This window comes from Squalius cephalus (assembly GCF_949319135.1).
Source record: "Squalius cephalus genome assembly, chromosome: 15".
Taxonomy (NCBI): Eukaryota; Metazoa; Chordata; class Actinopteri; order Cypriniformes; family Leuciscidae; genus Squalius; species Squalius cephalus.
In genome coordinates this window covers 27,856,552-27,870,465 of record NC_137136.1, presented here as the reverse complement: position 1 = coordinate 27,870,465, position 13,914 = coordinate 27,856,552, and positions in this window count along the sequence as shown.

Sequence of the window (13,914 nt, the reverse complement as noted above, 5' to 3'; positions counted from 1 at the left end):
CGATCAATGTTGTGCATTGAAGAATTACATATAGGCTAAATGCATGCATTGTATTGCATTGCACACCAGAACTAACTCCTTCCCATGTTCATTAAAGAGATAACACATGTTGCATTGCATTGCATTGCATTGCATTGCATTGCATTGCATTGCATTGCAGAAACGATCTAACGTTGTGCATTGAAGAATAACATTTATGTACTTTTTGCATTGCATTGCACACTGAAACTAACTCCTTCCCATGTTCAGTAAAGAGATAACATGTTGCATTGCATTGAATTGCATTTTATTGCAGAAACGATCTAACGTTGTGCACTGAAGAATAACATTTAGGGTATGCACTTTTGGCATTGCATTGCACACCAGATCTTACTCCTTCAAATGTTCATTGAAGAGATAACATTTTGCATTGCATTGCGCAAACGATCTAACGTTGTGCATTGAAGAGAAACATAGACCATGCACTTTTTACATTGCATTGAATTGCACACCAGAACTAACTCTTTCCCATGTTCACTAAAGAGATAACATGTTGCATTGCGTTGCATTGCATTGCAGAAACGATCTAATGTTGTGCACTGAATAATAACATTTATGCACTTTTTGCATTGCATTGCATTGCACACCAGAACTAACTCCTTCAAATGTTAGAAAAGTTAGTTATGGTGTGCAATGCAATGCAATGCAAAAAGTGAATAGCCAATGTTACTCTTCAATGCAAAACGTTAGATCGTTTGTGCATAACATATGTTATCTCTTTAATGAACATGGGCAGGAGTTCGGGTGTGCAATGCAATACAATGCATGCATATAGCCTATATGTTATTCTTCAATGCACAACGTTATGCAATGCACAATGCAATTCAAAATGTTATCTCTTTAATAAGCATTTGAAGGTGTTAGTTCTGGTGTGCAATGCGATGCAATGCAAAAAGTGCATAAATGTTATTCAGTGCACAGCGTTAAATCGTTTGTGCAAAGCAATGCGATGTTGCATAACATATGTTATCTTTTTAATGAACATGGGAAGGAGTTAGTTCGGCTGTACATGCAACACAATCCATGCATTTAGCTATGTCAACTATGTCATTCTTCAATGCACAACGTTAGATCGTTTGTGCAATGCAATGCAACATGTTATCTCTTTAATAAACATTTGAAGGAGTTAGTTCTGGTGTGCAATGCAATGCAAAGCAATGCAAAAAATGCATGGCCTATGTTACTCTTCAATGCACAACGTTAGATCGTTTGTGCAATGCAATGCAAAATGTTATCTAAACATGGGAAGTAGTTAGTTCTGGAGTGCAATGCAATGCAATGCAAAAAGTGCATAGCCTATATGTTATTCTTCAGTGCACAGCGTTAGATCGTTTGTGCAATGCAATGCAACATGTTATCCCTTTAATGAACATGGGAAGGAGCTAGTTCTGGTGTGCAATGCAATGCAAAGCAAAAAGTGAATAGCCTATGTTACTCTTCAATGCACAAACAATGAAATGTTGCATAACATATGTTATCTCTTTAATGAACATGGGACGGAGTTAGTTCGGGTGTGCAATGCAATACAATGCATGCATTTAGCCTATATGTTATTCTTCAATGCACAACGTTAGATCGTGCAAAATGTTATCTCTTTAATAAACATTTGAAGGAGTTAGTTCTGGTGTGCAATGCAATGCAAAAATGCATAAATGTTATTCTTTAGTGCACAGTGTTAGGTCGTTTGTGCAAAGCAATATAATGTTGCATAACATATGTTATCGTTTGTGCAATGCAATACAACATCATTGCACCTTATTTCTTTAAAGAAAATGGGATTGATTTAGTTCTGGTGTGCAATCCAATGCAAGAATTGCATTACCTATATTATTCTTCAATGCACAACGTTAGATCGTTTGTGCAATGCAATGCAATGTTGCATAACATATGTTATCTTTTTAATGAACATGGGAAGGAGTTAGTTCGGCTGTACATGCAACACAATCCATGCATTTAGCTATGTCAACTATGTCATTCTTCAATGCACAACGTTAGATCGTTTGTGCAATGCAATGCAACATGTTATCTCTTTAATAAACATTTGAAGGAGTTAGTTCTGGTGTGCAATGCAATGCAAAGCAATGCAAAAAATGCATGGCCTATGTTACTCTTCAATGCACAACGTTAGATCGTTTGTGCAATGCAATGCAAAATGTTATCTAAACATGGGAAGTAGTTAGTTCTGGAGTGCAATGCAATGCAATGCAAAAAGTGCATAGCCTATATGTTATTCTTCAGTGCACAGCGTAAGATCGTTTGTGCAATGCAATGCAACATGTTATCCCTTTAATGAACATGGGAAGGAGCTAGTTCTGGTGTGCAATGCAATGCAAAGCAAAAAGTGAATAGCCTATGTTACTCTTCAATGCACAAACAATGAAATGTTGCATAACATATGTTATCTCTTTAATGAACATGGGACGGAGTTAGTTCGGGTGTGCAATGCAATACAATGCATGCATTTAGCCTATATGTTATTCTTCAATGCACAACGTTAGATCGTGCAAAATGTTATCTCTTTAATAAACATTTGAAGGAGTTAATTCTGGTGTGCAATGCAATGCAAAAATGCATAAATGTTATTCTTTAGTGCACAGTGTTAGGTCGTTTGTGCAAAGCAATATAATGTTGCATAACATATGTTATCGTTTGTGCAATGCAATACAACATCATTGCACCTTATTTCTTTAAAGAAAATGGGATTGATTTAGTTCTGGTGTGCAATCCAATGCAAGAATTGCATTACCTATATTATTCTTCAATGCACAACGTTAGATCGTTTGTGCAATGCAAAATGTTATCTCTTTAATAAACATTTGAAGGAGTTAGTTCTGGTGTGCAATGCAATACAATGCAAAAAGTGCATAATATTCTTCAGTGCACAACGTTAGATCGTTTCTGCAAAACAATGAAATGTTGCATAACATATGTTATCTCTTTTATGAACATGGGAAGGAGTTAGTTCGGGTGTGCAATGCAATACAATGCATGCATATAGCCTATATGTTATTCTTCAATGCACAACGTTATGCAATGCACAATGCAATTCAAAATGTTATCTCTTTAATAAGCATTTGAAGGTGTTAGTTCTGGTGTGTAATGCGATGCAATGCAAAAAGTGCATAAATGTTATTCAGTGCACAGCGTTAAATCGTTTGTGCAAAGCAATGCAATGTTGCATAACATATGTTATCTTTTTAATGAACATGGGAAGGAGTTAGTTCGGCTGTACATGCAACACAATCCATGCATTTAGCTATGTCAACTATGTCATTCTTCAATGCACAACGTTAGATCGTTTGTGCAATGCAATGCAACATGTTATCTCTTTAATAAACATTTGAAGGAGTTAGTTCTTGTGTGCAATGCAATGCAAAGCAATGCAAAAAATGCATGGCCTATGTTACTCTTCAATGCACAACGTTAGATCGTTTGTGCAATGCAATGCAAAATGTTATCTAAACATGGGAAGTAGTTAGTTCTGGAGTGCAATGCAATGCAATGCAAAAAGTGCATAGCGTATATGTTATTCTTCAGTGCACAGCGTTAGATCGTTTGTGCAATGCAACATGTTATCCCTTTAATGAACATGGGAAGGACCTAGTTCTGGTGTGCAATGCAATGCAAAGCAAAAAGTGAATAGCCTATGTTACTCTTCAATGCACAAACAATGAAATGTTGCATAACATATGTTATCTCTTTAATGAACATGGGACGGAGTTAGTTCGGGTGTGCAATGCAATACAATGCATGCATTTAGCCTATATGTTATTCTTCAATGCACAACGTTAGATAGTGCAAAATGTTATCTCTTTAATAAACATTTGAAGGAGTTAGTTCTGGTGTGCAATGCAATGCAAAAATGCATAAATGTTATTCTTTAGTGCACAGTGTTAGGTCGTTTGTGCAAAGCAATATAATGTTGCATAACATATGTTATCGTTTGTGCAATGCAATACAACATCATTGCACCTTATTTCTTTAAAGAAAATGGGATTGATTTAGTTCTGGTGTGCAATCCAATGCAAGAATTGCATTACCTATATTATTCTTCAATGCACAACGTTAGATCGTTTGTGCAATGCAAAATGTTATCTCTTTAATAAACATTTGAAGGAGTTAGTTCTGGTGTGCAATACAATACAATGCAAAAAGTGCATAATATTCTTCAGTGCACAACGAATTTTTTTCTGGCCAAGGAGTATTCGAAACTTGGGCTTTCTATACATACTCCTTCTGATGATTCATAAGCCATATATATGTCCATATCTGACCTTTTGAACTAATTTGTGGTCAAAGGGTCCTCAAAATTTTCAAACTATATAAAGTTATAGAATCCTTTTGATGATAAATCAGCTATTCAGAGGTTTTAACCTCCTGAACATATTTCTGGCCAAAGAGTCCTCGATCTTGGGCTTTCTATACATACTCATAGACTCCATCTGATGCATCATAAGCCATATATATGTCCATATCTGACCTTTTGAACTTATTTGTGGTCAAAGTGTCCTCAAAAATTTTCAAACTATATAAAGTTATAGAATTCTTTTGACGATAAATCAGCTATTCAGAGGTCCCCTTTTGACCTCCTGAACATATTTCTGGCCAAAGAGTCCTCGATCTTGGGCTTTCTATATATACTAATAGACTCCCTTTGATGCTTCAAAATCCATATAGATGTCCATATCTGACCTTTTGAACTTATTTGTGGTCAAAGTGTCCTCAAAATTTTTCAAACTATATAAAGTTATAGAATTCTTTTGATGATAAATCAGCTATTCAGAGGTCCCCTTTTGACCTCCTGAACATATTTCTGGCCAAAGAGTCCTCGAGCTTGGGATTTCTATATATACTAATAGACTCCCTTTGATGCTTCAAAATCCATATAGATGTCCATATCTGACCTTTTGAACTTATTTGTGGTCAAAGGGTCCTCAAAATGTTTTAAACTACATAAAGTTATAGAATCCTTTTGATGATAAATCAGCTATTCAGAGGTTTTGACCTCCTGAACATATTTCTGGCCAAAGAGTCCTCGATCTTGGGATTTCTATATATACTAATAGACTCCCTTTGATGCTTCAAAATCCATATAGATGTCCATATCTGACCTTTTGAACTTATTTATGGTCAAAGTGTCCTCAAAATTTTTCAAACAATATAAAGTTATAGAATTCTTTTGATGATAAATCAGCTATTCAGAGGTCCCCTTTTGACCTCCTGAAGATATTTCTGGCCAAAGAGTCCTCGATCTTGGGATTTCTATATATACTAATAGACTCCCTTTGATGCTTCAAAATCCATATAGATGTCCATATCTGACCTTTTGAACTTATTTGTGGTCAAAGGGTCCTCAAAATGTTTTAAACTACATAAAGTTATAGAATCCTTTTGATGATAAATCAGCTATTCAGAGGTCCCCTTTTGACCTCCTGAACATATTTCTGGCCAAAGAGTCCTCGATATTGGGCTTTCTCTACATACTCATAGACTCCTTCTGATGCTTCATAAGCCATATTGATGTCCATATCTGACCTTTTGAACTTATTTGTGGTCAAAGTGTCCTCAAAATTTTTCAAACTATATAAAGTTATAGAATTCTTTTGATGATAAATCAGCTATTCAGAGGTCCCCTTTTGACCTCCTGAACATATTTCTGGCCAAAGAGTCCTCGATCTTGGGATTTCTATATATACTAATAGACTCCCTTTGATGCTTCAAAATCCATATAGATGTCCATATCTGACCTTTTGAACTTATTTGTGGTCAAAGGGTCCTCAAAATGTTTTAAACTACATAAAGTTATAGAATCCTTTTGATGATAAATCAGCTATTCAGAGGTTTTGACCTCCTGAACATATTTCTGGCCAAAGAGTCCTCGATCTTGGGATTTCTATATATACTAATAGACTCCCTTTGATGCTTCAAAATCCATATAGATGTCCATATCTGACCTTTTGAACTTATTTGTGGTCAAAGGGTCCTCAAAATGTTTTAAACTACATAAAGTTATAGAATCCTTTTGATGATAAATCAGCTATTCAGAGGTTTTGACCTCCTGAACATATTTCTGGCCAAAGAGTCCTCGATCTTTGGATTTCTATATATACTAATAGACTCCCTTTGATGCTTCAAAATCCATATAGATGTCCATATCTGACCTTTTGAACTTATTTATGGTCAAAGTGTCCTCAAAATTTTTCAAACTATATAAAGTTATAGAATTCTTTTGATGATAAATCAGCTATTCAGAGGTCCCCTTTTGACCTCCTGAACATATTTCTGGCCAAAGAGTCCTCGATTATGGGATTTCTATATATACTAATAGACTCCCTTTGATGCTTCAAAATCCATATAGATGTCCATATCTGACCTTTTGAACTTATTTGTGGTCAAAGGGTCCTCAAAATGTTTTAAACTACATAAAGTTATAGAATCCTTTTGATGATAAATCGAGATGGTCCTCACTGCAGAGCATAAAATCCAACTCCTCCCACCTTACATACCTAAATGAAACCAATCTCCACCCCCTGATCCCTACACCCACCCCTAAACCTACCCATCTCCACCCCTAAACCTACCAATCTCCACCCCTTATATAAGATCCGACTCCTCCCCTCGGATCTTGTGTACTGCATTGAGGTGCTACTGGATAAATCAGCTATTCAGAGGTCCCCTTTTGACCTCCTGAACATATTTCTGGCCAAAGAGTCCTCGATATTGGGCTTTCTATACATACTCATAGACTCTTTCTGATGCTTCATAAGCCATATAGATGCCCATATCTGACCTTTTGAAACTATTTGTGGTCAAAGTGTCCTCAAAATTTTTCAAACTATATAAAGTTATAGAATTCTTTTGATGATAAATCAGCTATTCAGAGGTCCCCTTTTGACCTCCTGAACATATATCTGACCAAAGAGTGCTCGATCTTGGGCTTTCTATACATACTCATAGACTCCTTCTGATGCTTCAAAAGCCACATAGATATCCATATCTGACCTTTTGAACTTATTTGTGGTCAAAGTGTCCTCAAAATTTTTCAAACTATATAAAGTTATAGAATTCTTTTGATGATAAATCAGGTATTCAGAGGTCCCCTTTTGACCTCCTGAACATATTTCTGGCCAAAGAGTCCTCGATCTTGGGATTTCTATATACTAATAGACTCCCTTTGATGCTTCAAAATCCATATAGATGTCCATATCTGACCTTTTGAACTTATTTGTGGTCAAAGGGTCCTCAAAATGTTTTAAACTACATAAAGTTATAGAATCCTTTTGATGATAAATCGAGATGGTCCTCACTGCAGAGCATAAAATCCAACTCCTCCCACCTTACATACCTAAATGAAACCAATCTCCACCCCCTGATCCCTACACCCACCCCTAAACCTACCCATCTCCACCCCTAAACCTACCAATCTCCACCCCTTATATAAGATCCGACTCCTCCCCTCGGATCTTGTGTACTGCATTGAGGTGCTACTGGATAAATCAGCTATTCAGAGGTCCCCTTTTGACCTCCTGAACATATTTCTGACCAAAGAGTGCTCGATCTTGGGCTTTCTATACATACTCATAGACTCCTTCTGATGCTTCAAAAGCCACATAGATGTCCATATCTGACCTTTTGAACTTATTTGTGGTCAAAGTGTCCTCAAAAATTTTCAAACTATATAAAGTTATAGAATTCTTTTGATGATAAATCAGCTATTCAGAGGTTTTGACCTCCTGAACATATTTCTGGCCAAAGAGTCCTCGATCTTGGGATTTCTATATATACTAATAGACTCCCTTTGATGCTTCAAAATCCATATAGATGTCCATATCTGACCTTTTGAACTTATTTATGGTCAAAGTGTCCTCAAAATTTTTCAAACTATATAAAGTTATAGAATTCTTTTGATGATAAATCAGGTATTCAGAGGTCCCCTTTTGACCTCCTGAACATATTTCTGGCCAAAGAGTCCTCGATCTTGGGATTTCTATATATACTAATAGACTCCCTTTGATGCTTCAAAATCCATATAGATGTCCATATCTGACCTTTTGAACTTATTTGTGGTCAAAGGGTCCTCAAAATGTTTTAAACTACATAAAGTTATAGAATCCTTTTGATGATAAATCGAGATGGTCCTCACTGCAGAGCATAAAATCCAACTCCTCCCACCTTACATACCTAAATGAAACCAATCTCCACCCCCTGATCCCTACACCCACCCCTAAACCTACCCATCTCCACCCCTAAACCTACCAATCTCCACCCCTTATATAAGATCCGACTCCTCCCCTCGGATCTTGTGTACTGCATTGAGGTGCTACTGGATAAATCAGCTATTCAGAGGTCCCCTTTTGACCTCCTGAACATATTTCTGGCCAAAGAGTCCTCGATATTGGGCTTTCTATACATACTCATAGACTCTTTCTGATGCTTCATAAGCCATATAGATGTCCATATCTGACCTTTTGAAACTATTTGTGGTCAAAGTGTCCTCAAAATTTTTCAAACTATATAAAGTTATAGAATTCTTTTGATGATAAATCAGCTATTCAGAGGTCCCCTTTTGACCTCCTGAACATATTTCTGACCAAAGAGTGCTCGATCTTGGGCTTTCTATACATACTCATAGACTCCTTCTGATGCTTCAAAAGCCACATAGATGTCCATATCTGACCTTTTGAACTTATTTGTGGTCAAAGTGTGCTCAAAAATTTTCAAACTATATAAAGTTATAGACTCCTTTTGATGATAAATCAGTATTTCATGGGGCCCCTTTTGACCTCCTGAACATATTTCTGGCCAAAGAGTCCTCGATCTTGGGCTTTCTATACATACTCATAGACTCCTTCTGATGCTTCATAAGCCATATATATATGTCCATATGACCTTTTGAACTTATTTGTGGTCAAAGGGTCCTAAATATTTTTCAAACTATATAAAGTTATAGAATTCTTTTGATGATAAATCAGCTATTCAGAGGTCCCCTTTTGACCTCCTGAACATATTTCTGGCCAAAGACTCCTAAAAGATTAATACAATACATTCAAGACTGATATCTTCGGATGTTATATCCTCCTGACAAAAGACCATATTTGACATACTGAATTTTTTTCTGGCCAAGGAGTATTCGAAACTTGGGCTTTCTATACATACTCCTTCTGATGCTTCATAAGCCATATAGATGTCCATAACTGACGTTTTGAACTTATTGTGGTCAAAGGGTCCTCAAAATGTTTTAAACTACATAAAGTTATAGAATCCTTTTGATGATAAATCAGCTATTCAGAGGTTTTGACCTCCTGAACATATTTCTGGCCAAAGAGTCCTCGATCTTGGGCTTTCTATACATACTCATAGACTCCTTCTGATGCATCATAAGCCATATAGATGTCCATATCTGACCTTTTGAACTTATTTGTGGTCAAAGGGTCCTCAAAATTTTTCAAACTATATAAAGTTATAGAATTCTTTTTATGATAAATCACCTATTCAGAGGTCCTCTTTTGACCTCCTGAACTTATTTCTGGCAAAAGAGTCCTCGATCTTGGGCTTTCTATACATACTCAAAGACTCCTGATGCTTCATAAGCCATATGACCTTTTGAACTTATTTGTGGTCAAAGTATCCTCAAAATTTTTCAAACTATTTAAAGTTATAGAATTCTTTTGATGATAAATCAGCTATTCAGAGGTCCCCTTTTGACCTGCTGAACATATTTCTGGACAAAGAGTCCTAAAAGATTAATACAATACATTCAGACTGATATCTTCGGATGTTATATCCTCCTGACAAAAGTCCATATTTGACATACTGAATTTTTTTCTGGCCAAGGAGTATTCGAAACTTGGCCTTTTTATACCTTCTGATGCTTCATAAGCCATATATATGTCCATATCTGACCATTTGAAATTATTTGTGGTCAAAGTATCCTCAAAATATTTCAAACTATATAAAGTAATAGACTCCTTTTGATGATAAATCAGCTATACAGAGGTCCCCCTTTGACCTCCTGAAGATATTTCTGTTGAGGACACTTTGACCACAAATAAGTTCAAAAGGTCAGAGATGGACATCTATATGGCTTATGAAGCATCAGAAGGAGTCTATGAGAATGAATAGAAAGCCCAAGATCGAGGACTCTTTGGCCAGAAATATGTTAAGTAGGTCAAAAGGGGACGTCTGAATAGCTGATTTATCATCAAAAGAATTCTATAACTGTATATAGTTTGAAAAATTTGGAGGACACTTTGACCACAAATAAGTTCAAAAGGTCAGATATGGACATCTATATGGCTTATGAAGCATCAGAAGGAGTCTATGAGTATGTATAGAAAGCCCAAGATCGAGGACTCTTTGGCCAGAAATATGTTCAGGAGGTCAAAACCTCTGAATAGCTGATTTATCATCAAAAGGATTCTAGAAATTTATATAGTTTGAAAAATTTGGAGGACACTTTGACCACAAATAAGTTCAAAAGGACAGATTTGGACATCTATATGGCTTATGAAGCATCAGAAGGAGTCTATATGTATAGAAAGCCCAAGATCGAGGATTCTTTGGCCAGAAATATGTTCAGGAGGTCAAAAGGGGACCTCTGAATAGTTGATTTATCATCAAAAGAATTCTATAACTTTATATAGTTTGAAAAATTTGGAGGACACTGACCACAAATAAGTTCAAAAGGTCAGATATGGACATCTATATGGCTTATGAAGCATCAGATGGAGTCTATGAGTATGTATAGAAAGCCCAATATCGAGGACTCTTTGGCCAGAAATATGTTCAGGAGGTCAAAAGGGGCCCCATGAAATACTGATTTATCATCAAAAGGAGTCTATAACTTTATATAGTTTGAAAATTTTTGAGGACACTTTGACCACAAATAAGTTCAAAAGGTCAGATATGGACATCTATATGGTTTATGAAGCATCAGAAGGAGTCTATGAGTATGTATAGAAAGCAAAAGATAGAGGACTCTTTGGCCAGAAATATGTTCAGGAGTTCAAAACCTCTGAATAGCTGATTTATCATCAAAAGAATTCGACAACTTTATATAGTTTGAAAAATTTTGAGGACCCTTTGACCACAAATAAGTTCAAAAGGTCAGATATGGACATCTATATGGCTTATGAAGCATCAGAAGGAGTGTATGAGTATATATAGAAAGCCCAAGATCGAGGACTCTTTGGTGAGAAATATGTTCAGGAGGTCAAAAGGGGATCTCTGAATAGCTGATTTATCATCAAAAGAATTCTATAACTTTATATAGTTTGAAAAATGTTGAGGACACTTTGACCACAAATAAGTTCAAAAGGTCAGATATGGACATCTATATGGCTTATGAAGCATCAGAAGGAGTCTATGAGTATGTATAGAAAGCCCAAGATCGAGGACTCTTTGGCCAGAAATATGTTCAGGAGGTCAAAAGGGGACCTCTGAATAACTGATTTATCATAAAAAGAATTCTATAACTTTATATAGTTTAAAAATTTTGAGGACCCTTTTACCAGAAATAAGTTCAAAAGGTCAGATATGGACATCTATATAGATTTTGAAGCATCAGAGGGAGTCTATGAGTATATATAGAAAGCCCAAGATCGAGGACTTTTTGGCCAGAAATATGTTCAGGAGGTCAAAAGGGGCCCCATGAAATACTAATTTATCATCAAAAGGAGTCTATAACTTTATATAGTTTGAAAAATTTTGAGGACCCTTTGACCAGAAATAAGTTCAAAAGGTCAGATATGGACATCTATATGGCTTATGAAGCATCAGAAGGAGTCTATGAGTATGTATAGAAAGCCCAAGATCGAGGACTCTTTGGCCAGAAATATGTTCAGGAGGTCAAATGACCTCTGAATAGCTGATTTATCATCAAAAGAATTCTATAACCTTATATAGTTTGAAAATTTTTGAGGACACTTTGACCACAAATAAGTTCAAAAGGTCAGATATGGACATCTATATGGCTTATGAAGCATCAGAAGGAGTCTATGAGTATGTATAGAAAGCCCAATATCGAGGACTCTTTGGCCATAAATATGTTCAGGAGGTCAAAAGGGCACCTCTGAATAGCTGATTTATCATAAAAAGAATTCTATAACTTTATATAGTTTGAAAAATTTTGAGGACCCTTTTACCAGAAATAAGTTCAAAAGGTCAGATATGGACATCTATATAGATTTTGAAGCATCAGAGGGAGTCTATGAGTATATATAGAAAGCCCAAGATCGAGGACTTTTTGGCCAGAAATATGTTCAGGAGGTCAAAAGGGGCCCCATGAAATACTAATTTATCATCAAAAGGAGTCTATAACTTTATATAGTTTGAAAATTTTTGAGGACACTTTGACCACAAATAAGTTCAAAAGGTCAGATATGGACATCTATATGGCTTATGAAGCATCAGAAGGAGTATGTATAGAAAGCCCAAGTTTCGAATACTCCTTGGCCAGAAAAAAATTCAGTATGTCAAATATGGTCTTTTGTCAGGAGGATATAACATCCGAAGATATCAGTCTGAATGTATTGTATTAATCTTTTAGGACTCTTTAGCCAGAAATATGTTCAGTAGGTCAAAAGGGGACCTCTGAATAGCTGATTTATCATCAGAAAGAGTCTATAACTTTATATAGTTTAAAAACTTTTTAGGACCCTTTGACCACAAATAAGTTCAAAAGGTCAGATATGGACATCTATATGGCTTTTGAAGCATCAGAGGGAGTCTATGAGTATATATAGAAAGCCCAAGATCGAGGACTCTTTGGCCAGAAATATGTTCAGGAGGTCAAAAGGGGACCTCTGAATAGCTGATTTATCATCAAAAGAATTCTATAACTTTATAAAGTTTGAAAAATTTGGAGGACACTTTGACCACAAATAAGTTCAAAAGGTCAGATATGGACATCTATATGGCTTATGAAGCATCAGAAGGAGTCTATGAGTATGTATAGAAAGCCCAAGATCGAGGACTCTTTGGCCTGAAATATGTTCAGGAGGTCAAAACCTCTGAATAGCTGATTTATCATCAAAAGGATTCTAGAAATTTTGAGGACACTTTGACCACAAATAAGTTCAAAAGGACAGATATGGACATCTATATGGCTTATGAAGCATCAGAAGGAGTCTATATGTATAGAAAGCCCAAGATCGAGGATTCTTTGGCCAGAAATATGTTCAGGAGGTCAAAAGGGGACCTCTGAATAGCTGATTTATCATCAAAAGAATTCTATAACTTTATATAGTTTGAAAAATTTGGAGGACACTGACCACAAATAAGTTCAAAAGGTCAGATATGGACATCTATATGGCTTTTAAGCATCAGATGGAGTCTATGAGTATGTATAGAAAGCCCAATATCGAGGACTCTTTGGCCAGAAATATGTTCAGGAGGTCAAAAGGGGCCCCATGAAATACTGATTTATCATCAAAAGGAGTCTATAACTTTATATAGTTTGAAAATTTTTGAGGACACTTTGACCACAAATAAGTTCAAAAGGTCAGATATGGACATCTATATGGCTTATGAAGCATCAGAAGGAGTCTATGAGTATGTATAGAAAGTCCAAGATCGAGGACTCTTTGGCCAGAAATATGTTCAGGAGGTCAAATGACCTCTGAATAGCTGATTTATCATCAAAAGAATTCTATAACCTTATATAGTTTGAAAATTTTTGAGGACACTTTGACCACAAATAAGTTCAAAAGGTCAGATATGGACATCTATATGGCTTATGAAGCATCAGAAGGAGTCTATGAGTATGTATAGAAAGCCCAATATCGAGGACTCTTTGGCCATAAATATGTTCAGGAGGTCAAAAGGGCACCTCTGAATAGCTGATTTATCATAAAAAGAATTCTATAACTTTATATA